Source organism: Rhipicephalus sanguineus, chromosome 4 (assembly GCF_013339695.2).
Source record: "Rhipicephalus sanguineus isolate Rsan-2018 chromosome 4, BIME_Rsan_1.4, whole genome shotgun sequence".
Classification (NCBI taxonomy): domain Eukaryota; kingdom Metazoa; phylum Arthropoda; class Arachnida; order Ixodida; family Ixodidae; genus Rhipicephalus; species Rhipicephalus sanguineus.
Window position 1 is genome coordinate 192,145,114 of NC_051179.1, and position 10,624 is coordinate 192,155,737.

Below are 10,624 nucleotides of genomic sequence, written 5' to 3' on the forward strand. Positions count from 1 at the left end.
CGATACCTGCTGAGTTACCGGTTCCTCTATGGACGTAATCGGGCATTCCGGTGTTGTTGCTGCGTCGCTTGAATATGAACACGAAATCCTTTTTGGGTAGTAGGTGAGGATGTGTTCGACCATAGCCTCGTTCGACTGGCGCTTCGAGAGAGGGCTTCGGCGAGGTAGGTCATTGCCAACGCAGATTTACGCAGCAAACACGGCCACAAGTTTTAGCAAGCAAACTGAACGTGCACGCATGTGTGCACATCAAACGTTGTAGTTTCCGTCCGATGTACATGCAAAAAAGAAGTGGTAAAAAGAATGGGCGAGAGACGTTTACTGAGAAAAAGAAAAGGAAACGTGCCGCCCCAACACACCTTCCGCACTTTCCCAAGGTTCTTTTTTTCTTACCAGACGTCGTTAAAAACATTTACACCTTCTGCCACGGCTTCTTGCTCCTCCCGTCTTTGCAACGGCCGGACTCCGCATGGCATGCTTAGAGTCACTGCGTGCGTGCGATGCTGCGACAATGGCTGGCGACGCACACACTAGTTGCCCCAAGGGTTGCTCAGAAATGCAGGAACCACTCAATGTGCTTAAACTCGTCGTGTGCGCGTGCTACGCAGCCTCCGTGGCTTCGCGGTCGCTTTGATGAACGAGCCGCTGGCGAGGTGTCCTTTCTTCTCGCCGCACTAACACGTCTCGTTCGACCGCTGTCAACGAGGTTCAGAAAAAAGTGCGCGACCACTCCGTTGCAGCCATTAAGCAACAGACGGTACCATTCACCAGCAGCCCCGAAGAAAATAGAAAACACGTGCGTCGAAGCTTGGCGGATGGATCAGATGCCGCCGACGCCTTCTTATCTTTAAAATTTGAGTGAGCATTGTCCCGCGTTTCAGAAACCATGCGGTTCCCTCTTCGGAGTTTGAGGAAGGGAAGCACATGAAAAGGGCTTCTTTTCTTGTTCGGCGGGTATGGAAGGGTGCTTCAGGCGGCGGCGGTGCTTGTCGGCAAAAGAACAGAGCAGTGCAAGGGCTTGACCGGAAGGCATGAGTTGAACAGTGAAGGGGGTGGGAGCTTTTTAGACGGACGCGTCGAAGTGGGTACGCAGATGCCCCCCTCTCTCTCTCTTTTTCTTTCTTCTTTTTTGTGTGCTGTACACAAGGGGTAGGTTGCATTGAGCGCGGTTCACGTTGTTTGGGTCGTTAACATATGTCAAGATTCATTTCCGGTAGTTGGTTTCAACTGCGAAAACTGTAGTTTAAGGAAAATTGATTCGGCTGTCCGCGTCCTCGGAATCTTCGGCTATGGGGTTGCGATCTCTTGCAAAATTGGGGACGTCGTTCCCGTCTTTCTTTCAGGTTCTCGGTTCAGCTGGTGTCTTGAATTTTCTATTTCGGCGGCCGGTCGTTGCGAGCGATGGTTTCGATCACTACTCGGATAGTAGAGACTGATGCATTTCTGTGGTGGTGTTGATTGGAAAAGGGGGAGGGGGTTGCTGGATTTATCAGCTTGCGTCATGTTTTTGAAAGTGAACTGCTTTCTGAATAAAAGACTTTCCGTAGCTGTTCTTGGTGAGTTTCTTGAATATATCATCTGTTTTTCTTTTGTTTTTTCACGTTGTGCGCTGCAGTATGTTTCGGCTCTTCGCATTAATGTCTAAGACTAATATATTCCGCATTTTTGGGGGGTCTGAAGAAAACCGAAGATATCGACTTGTGTAGGTGTTTTTGCAGCGTTTTATTTTCAGGCTACGGGAACATCCAAACACGGCCGAGAGTCTTATGTTTCAAGGGCGAATTGTATTCTCGTTCAATGAAATTTATATGAGAGAGAAAAATTATGACGTAGGATCTCTTGACGATCGAAAAACAGTCGTTTAGACGTATCTGAGAAATATTTTTGGTTGCGGCTGGAGTGAAATGAGAGCTCGTCCCTCGATGTGTTCCATTCTTATATTTGCCGTGGCATGCTCTATTGTAGTAATCAAAGGGGCAAGAAAATAAAAAAAATCACAGCATATCCACGGAGTGAATGATGATGAGTGGGCGAAGCTGCGGAGGTTCATCGGTAAACCGTGAATCTTCCGTGAATTCTGCCCAGTACATCATCACCGACGTGAGATCGGGCGCGTTTATACTAAAGGTTCGATGAGTTATGACGACTTGCAGCTCACTTTAATTTTACATGTACGCTGTGAATTTTCATTGTTTAGAAAACCATTGCTTTAGAAAAATCTGGCGTCTTTCGTTAAGCAGCTGGCGTCTTTTCGTTTTGCTTTAGAAACATCTGGCGTTCTTTCGTTCTGCTTTTACAAAACATCTGGCGTCTTTCGTTGGTTATTTCATCAATCAACGGCGTTTTGAACAAAATTTTATTGTTTAATCACGCACAGGAGAAATCTCACCAGGCACTACCTTGTAGGTAAACAATGGCTGCTAATGGGAATGAGAGACAGAAGAAGTCGGCTTTTAGCTAACACTTACACTTCTACTTCTACTAACGTTTCCTACTGGAACATGCCAATGGCTGCTAATGAGGAATGAGAGACAGAAGAATTCGGCTTTTAGTTAACGCGCACGCTGCGAATTTTTATTGTTCAACAACGCACAGGAAAAATCTCCCACCGGCACCACCTTGGAGGTCGAAGCGTAAGACTTGTTACGGACTACGACTACTACTACTACTGCTACTACGACGACGACGACTACGAGGGACGAACGGGTGCTACCTTAAGGAGCTTCGCCCCTAAAAAGCGCCAGACTGACAACCCGTGAAAGCATATTTTTTTCTGGAAAGCTGCGCCCCGCCACGGTGGTCTAGTGATAAGTTATGGCGCTCGACTGCTGACCCGAAGGTCGCGGGATCGAATTCCGGCCGCGGCGACTGCCTTTTCGATGAAGGCGAAAATATGATTGAGGCCCGTGTACTTAGATTTAGGTGCACGTTAAAGAACCCCAGGGATTCAAAATTTCAGGAGCCCTCCACTACGGCGTCCCTCATAATCATATCGTGGTTTTGGGACGCTAAACCCCAGATAATATTATTGGAAAGCTGCTTCTTTGGAAATTGAGGAACGCAGAGCCATAGAGCATGCGGTTTGCGTTTTTTTTTTTCAATTTAGGAGTAGATGAGTGAATACAACACATTTCTAGAGCCAGTCAGGAAAAGTCGACCTCAGGACACCTCTGGATATGAACTTTGGACTCCCGGTGAGAAGGACAGCGGGGCAGTTACGGGCATAGGCGTGCGCAGGGGGGGGGGGGGCAAGGGGGGCGAGAAGGGGGGGCGCAAAGTCAGCCCTATACATTGTAGGGGGGCGAGAAGAGGGGCGCAAAGGCAGCCGCATACATTGACATAATAGGGAGGGGGGGCGCTGCGACGAACCTTCGCCCCCCCTGAAGGGGAACCCTGCGCACGCTTATGGTTACGGGGGTGGGGGGGGTTTGGTCGGCCTCAGGGAGGGGGGGGGTTACAACCCCCGAACCCCCCCCCCCCCCCCGTCGGTGCGCCACTGCTAAATCCTAGTCCTAGAGCTTCCCCTTCCCTTCCGCATATATCTGCCAGCTGCTGTATATCAGCAAATAAGACAATATCGTCAGCATAAAATAATCCTGGAAGCTTCGGCTCAATCATCACGCCGCCCTGTTTGTGTGACAGATTAAAACCAAAGTTGCTACCTTCTAGCGCTTTTTCCATATTCACCATGTACAGCATGAGTAACAGCGGGGACAAAGGACATCCCTGTCTCAGCCCCTTGCTAATCTCAACGTTCTCTTTGCTACTCATTCCTTCCCATTCTACGCAAATTGTATTTTCTCGGCATATCTCCCTCAAAAGCTGTATGCAGTCGTCGCCTATGCCCATTCCTTTCAATATATCCCACAAAATTTCCTGATTAACGTTGTCGTACGCCCCAGTGATGTCTAGAAAAGCCATGTACAAGGGCCTCTTTTCTATTTTCTATTGCCCATAGACTGTCACGCCACCAAGCGGATGTCAGGAGGAGTGTTAGCAGACGACAAACCGGCAGCCGCTCCCTAGTTCGGCTGAAACACTACGAGTTTTCATGTTTCGTGAATCCGTGACAAACCGTCCGTGACAAGATAAATTTGATTCTTTCTTGTGAGACGCGAAGTTTTTGTGAAAATACGTGGTGAAGCACGCTGGGCAAGTTGTGCTGCCAATGATGGCACGCAGCGTACACATTTCAGCTCCGCGAAGTTTTCTGTGGCCAAGCAGGTTAGTGTTTCTATGTCGAAACTCGCGCTATTTCGCTTGTACATAATATCCGTCGGAGTGTTCATAGTGTATGAAACCCATAACATTATACGCGGCATGTCGCGTCCGCTCGCGATGTCCTCTTCTATAATAGAATAATATCAGAGCCTTCGTAATAAATAGGTGATACACTAAACTAAAACGCTTACATTTTGTCAGAAAAGAGCTGTATGAATCTTGCGAGTGACCATTCAGTGATTCGGGCTGCGCTCGCTCCACGGCTATCGTGAACTACGACCGAGTACCGGCCGCGTTGCGGGCTCAGTTGATCTTGTCCTCAGCTGACGCATTCTGACGTAGAATAAACGTGATTGATTGATTGATTGATTGATTGATTGATTGATTGATTGATTGATTGATTGATTGATTGATTGATTGATGGAATATGTGTGTATCCACGTTAGTGGACGCCAGCTGGCGAAATTTGATCGGCAGCCCCCCAAGCAACCCTGGCCGACTGCCGACGTTTGGCTGATCACTGGCAAATAGCCGGCAGCCGACTTCACTGGCCACCAGGCATCCGAAAAGGGTCGGCCGGAGGTGCGCTGCCAGCTACGTCGGCACTAGGTCGGCTCGAAAAGTGTCGGCCGGAGGTGCGCTGCCAGCTACGTCAGAACTAGGTCGGTTCCACGATTCGCGCCACCGTCGGTGGCCGAGTGAACGCCGAGCGCGCAAAACGCTTGTCGGGGCGACAAGTCGGCAACACGTCGTGCCAGCCTTGGTTGCCGACAAAGGATTCAAACAGCGTATATTTATTTTAGGGCAGCATAAAATACACTGTAGGAAGTATAAACAACTCCTACATTGTGATTTTTTAAACATTACAAAAATCACCTGTGACACACAACATACTTGTGGTCCTTGAGCTGATTACACCAAGTGAGATATTATTTGTGCGAACAATCCAATATAATAGCGAGCCATTTAATTTGTGCATGGTTTCGCCAGGTGTGATCTACTTTAAGAGATTTTTTCGAGACCATCATTCGCCAAGTGTGCGACAGTATTTATATACATGGGCGTTTAACTATGCTTTTGTCACTGTTCGATGCTTAAGACGGATTCTTATAAAAATAAAGGTGACTGAAGCAACAGTCAATTTCTACCTCAAATTTGATGGCATAAATATTAAATCGTAAGATTTCATTCCAATTTGGATATGCATTGCAAACTCAGTGGCTACAGTTAGTCGGTCGCAGTAGTAAGGCAGTCCAAGGTCAAAATGGGAGCCGACAGATGGATACACGGGATAGGTTTGAAACAGGAGAAAGTGCCTCAGAGCAGACTGGCCGACGTTTCGATAGGTGGACCCAGTGGCGCACCGACGGGGGGGGGGGGGGTATTGGGGGTTGTAACCCCCCCCCCCCTGAGGCCGACCTGACCCCCCCCCCCCCCAGTAACTGCTTCACGGTCATTGTCACCGAGAATCCATCGTACACGTTCAGGTGGCCTTGTTAACGTTAACATTTCAATTCAAGAGGTGGTATCAGGTCGAATTTCCTTCATTTAATGTGTTGTATTCAGTCATCTACTCCTAAACAGAAAGAGCGAAAACCGCAAGTTCTGTGACCCTGTGTCCACTTCCAGTGAAGCAGTTTTGGACGAAAGAGAAGATGCTTTCACGGGTCGTCGGTTTGACTCCTCTTCTTTTCCTGCCCCCTCTGATTACTGCAATAGAGCAAGGAGATAGTTCGGAACCTTCGAAACAAGCTATTGTTCTTATTCTCGGGGGAAGTCTAAAACGGGACGGTGTACAATGATAATATATTGTAGCAAAACAGCCATTTGGGCTAGTTGGTAACGGTTCATATCTTAAAGCAAATAGGCGCACTATGGGAACAAGGACAAAAGGGAGGAACCGACGACACAAAGCGCCCTTTGTGTCGTCGTTCCTCCCTTTTTGTCCTTGTTCCCATAGTGCGCCTATTTGCTTTAAGATATGTACAATGATAATGCGGCGCGTGACTTAGCCACAGACGTCGGTGCACAGTGCTTGTGACATCAAAAAGTATTACGTATAGCAGCTAATCCAGCTGTGTACGCAGTGCTACATACATGTATGTCCAGAACAGGAGTTCGCAGTGTTGTTTACCGGTTATAACATTATTATCCGGTTCACACAGGTTCACACCTGCACACACGCAAATTATATTTGGTTACTGGGACGCTTCTAATGCAATTAGAGATTAGAATATCAAGTGCTTCAATAACATTAAATTGTCGGTGTCACATGGCTTGGTTTAATGGCACTAATGGAGCGACGACAAAGTTGCGCAACAAGTATATGTTGGTTTTGCCTCGAATGTGCAACTTTTTCAAATTCTACGTCACAAAACTCATTTTATAGAACTAACAAGCGTTTTCATGTACATTCAATGCCTTACTCGCTATGGAATCGAAACTCGCTTAAGCGTGATGAACATTTCCTGTTACGATGCCGATGGCATTCTCATTACTTTTTCTTAAATCCTTGATATTATAGTGAACACGAATTGTGTCCGTCACGGAGCACCTTTGTTTTCTTTTAAATACTCAATAATGTACGCTCTTCTGCCGACAAACATTCTTTTTTCATCAAAAATGGGTTCTACAAAACATAAAATAAGAATGAGGTGGGATAGCCACTTCAACCAATAAGACCACAATTTCGATCAAGCCAAACTTTACATTCTACAAATTTACGGTCACCACGGCAGAGGAAATACATGGAATCGTATTTGATACTATTTGATACACAAATTTCAATCCCTACACCCATCAGGAATAAATCTAGCTCGTGGTAATTTGGAATCACTACAAGCCATAGCATGATTTCTATAATATTAAGAGACATAAAGTACGCTCAGCCTTCAAATAACCTGGACAAATATTCTATTCGCAACATAAAATCCCTACTAGCCTCCATCATACACTAACAATGTTCTTTTTTAAAAAATATTTCAAGTTCTTCGCGCCTTATTCCGACTGTTCCCCCCTGCCTTTTTTTTTTCTTTTTTTCCCTTCTCCTTCTTCTTACTGGACTGCCGCCCAACTTTTGAGGCCATCGGTGACACTTGATGCGTATATCTGCCAATGACTTCACCCATTAAGCACGTGTGGGCTTCAAAAGTACACCGCCCGCTTGCCCCACCATCTTCTGCAGCCCTTTGTGAGTGCTAGACGCGTCGCCCTTCTGCAGCCTTTCCAAGTTGCTTCCATACTCCGCTCTTTGTCGAGCCTTCTACGGCTCTCGCTTTGGTGAATGGCCCGTCCGTTTGCGCTAGTACACTGTAGCACTGTAACTGTAATTTGCGCCATACACACGTGCAGTCCGAAACGGGAGGGATAAAGCCCGGGCCGAAGCCAGTTCGAAACCGCAAACGGCGCCGCGTGCGCGACTTCTAAGCGAAACCACGTGTTCGAAAAAGCCGTAAAAAGAAACGGTCTTGCTGATATCCCCCCCCCCCCCTCCGAGCGCGTGGCCCGCAGCCGACGATGGGGACGGGCGGTTCGTGAAAATGTCTTCAGCATTCCGAGCACAATAGCGCGTTCTCTGCCTTCTCCAAAAGACTGGCCACCGGAAGAGCGAACCCGAGGCATCCTCAACAAAACTGCTTGTACTGGCTGCGACGCCCGCTGCATCAGCGGAACTGAGAACCTGTAAGAAGGACGGGAAAGACGTCCACAATTTTGCAAAGACGCAGACCGCCGAATCAATTTCCTTGAAACTGTAGTCCTCGCAGCTGAAACCAATTACCAGAAATATGAATGCTGGCAGATACAAGCTACCCAATCGTGAACCACGCTGAAGGCAACCTACACGTAGCGTCTTCGCTTTTCCCTGCGCAGAGCCTAAGAAAATAGAAAAAAGTCACAGTTTCGCCGCAAGGGCGAAGCAATGAATGCGATAGCAAGAAAAGCGGCCCGTGATGGACGCGCTGCTACTACCGTGCGTCCATCACTACTCGGCAGCTACTAGACAGTTTTAATATCACGTACGTAGGGATTTCTCATACGCAAACGTGAAAAGTACACGTACGTTACGTGCACGACATCTGAAACGCTTTCAGCTACACGCACGCGACGCGCGGTGAGAGCTACCACGTAGCTCGATCTGCTGAGAATCATGAACACTGTGGTAGTTTGTTCGAGCGCCCGCGCGAGCAGACAGCGGAAGGGCAAGGTTCTCGCTGCGCAAATATAAGAAGAAGCGAGAGAGCTGGCCGACGCCTTTAAGTGCGCCCGCGCGCTCCTAGCGCCATCTCACTGGTAATGAAGAAACGCTTATAAGCGCCTCCGTCTCGGAGGACTGCAAACGGTAAAGGGTGTGTTTATAACGCTCGCCATAAGCTGCCTAAGGGATGTGCGCTTTGTGGAGTAGTGCTTAGCGCCCCGCGCTGCGAATTCAGAGGTCGCTGGTTCGATTCCGCGCTTCGGAAGCATTTTTCTGATTTATTTTTCTTTGGGATATTGATGTATATATAAATACTTATACATATACGCAGCATGACGGCGGCGACGGCGACGGCAAAAATCAGCCGAGACTGTCCATATAATTGCTATCGCAATAAAAAAGATGGCTGCTTACAGCTCACACAGTCCGGCATTCCAAGTATCAGGGGCGTAGCCAGAAATTTTTTTTTCGGGGGGGGGGGGGGTTCAATCATACTTTATGTATGTTCGTGCGTGTGTTTGTATGCGTGCATGCGTATATACGCAAGCAAAACTGAAAAAAAATTTTTTTTGGGGGGGGGGGGTTTGAACCCCCAACCCCCCCCCCCCCTTGGCTACGCCCCTGCCAAGTATCCCCCTTTCCCTGTCTCTCATCTAACAGTTTACCTCGACACATCCACACGCCAAAGGAGCTCCCCACCCTCTTTTACTCTTCAACTCATTCCCACCGGTCTCCTCTGTCCTTTTGCTGACGAGCACCGCCGCCTCCTGACTCACCCTTTCATACCGGCCGAACAAGAAAAGAAGCCTTCTTCGGTGGTCTCGCTCCCTCGAACTCTCAAGAAAGAACCGTATGGATTTCGAAACGTAGGGACACTGCTCACTCAAAGTTCCAAAGATAAGAGGCCGTCGGCGGCGCTTCGAAACAAGTGTTTTCTGTTTTAGGGGCGAAGCTCCTTAAGGCGGCACCCGTTCGTCCCTCGTCGTGGTCGTAGTAGTGAGTAACAAGTCTTACGCTTTGGCCTCCAAGGTGGTGCCGGTGGGAGATTTCTCCTGTGCGTTGTTGAACAATAAAAAATTCGCAGCGTGCGCGTTAACTAAAAGCCGAATTCTTCTGTCTCTCATTCCCCATTAGCAGCCATTGGCATATTCCAGTAGGAAACGTTAGTAGAAGTAGAAGTGTAAGTGTTAGCTAAAAGCCGACTTCTTCTGTCTCTCATTGCCATTAGCAGCCATTGTTTACCTCGAAGGTAGTGCCTGGTGAGATTTCTCCTGTGCGTGATTAAACAATAAAAATTTTGTTCAAAACGCCGTTGATTGATGAAATAAACCAACGAAAGACGCCAGATGTTTTGTAAAAGCAGAACGAAAGAACGCCAGATGTTTTTCTTAAAGTGTAGTAGTTCTATGTAGCCACCTCGCCCGATCGTCAACGGGCGAGGTGGACCGGCAACGGCGCGAGGACCCTGCCGTACGAGAGTTAAATCACACTAAAAGACATACTTTGCGGGCGATACACTCACTTTTCGTCTTAGTGTACATGATAAAGAAATTATTTCTACGAAAAACGCAAGGCACACCTTGAGCAATATGTTTGGTTTTGGGACGCTAAATGGAACCATGAGGCGATGCGAAGCCGGAGCACTTGCACGATCGCGTTCCGTTGGCTTTCGTTGGGCATGCTACCGACCTCGCGTCGTGGAACGCGCGTCCTGTCTTCCCTCTAGCCTTGCCTTTAATTCGCACAGGGCGAGCGGGGAATGCGGTCGCTCTTGGCGCTCTTTCGCTCGGGAGCGGACTTCTTTCTTGCATTTCACCGATCACAAGTGATAATGAAGGGACCACGTAAACCAACAGTACAATAAAAGTTTGATGTTTAATATATACACGATGTTTCACACTCTTTATATTATGTACTGGGCGCATTTCACGGAAGAGTTTCACGGTTTACAGATGATTCCCTCCGTAGCTTCGCCCCACTCATCATCATTCACCCCGTGGATATGCTGTGATTTTTCTTCGGGGCTTGCGTTTTGTGCAGGCAAATGTCGCCAGCGGGGTGCTCGTGCATTTTTTCTTAACTTTGTTGACAGCGGACGGACGAGGTGCATTGGAGCGGCGAGAAAAAAGGCGACCTCGTAGTACGCGGCTCATTCGTCAAAGCGACCGCAAACCCCAGAGGCCGTACAGCGTACAGCTCGAGCACATG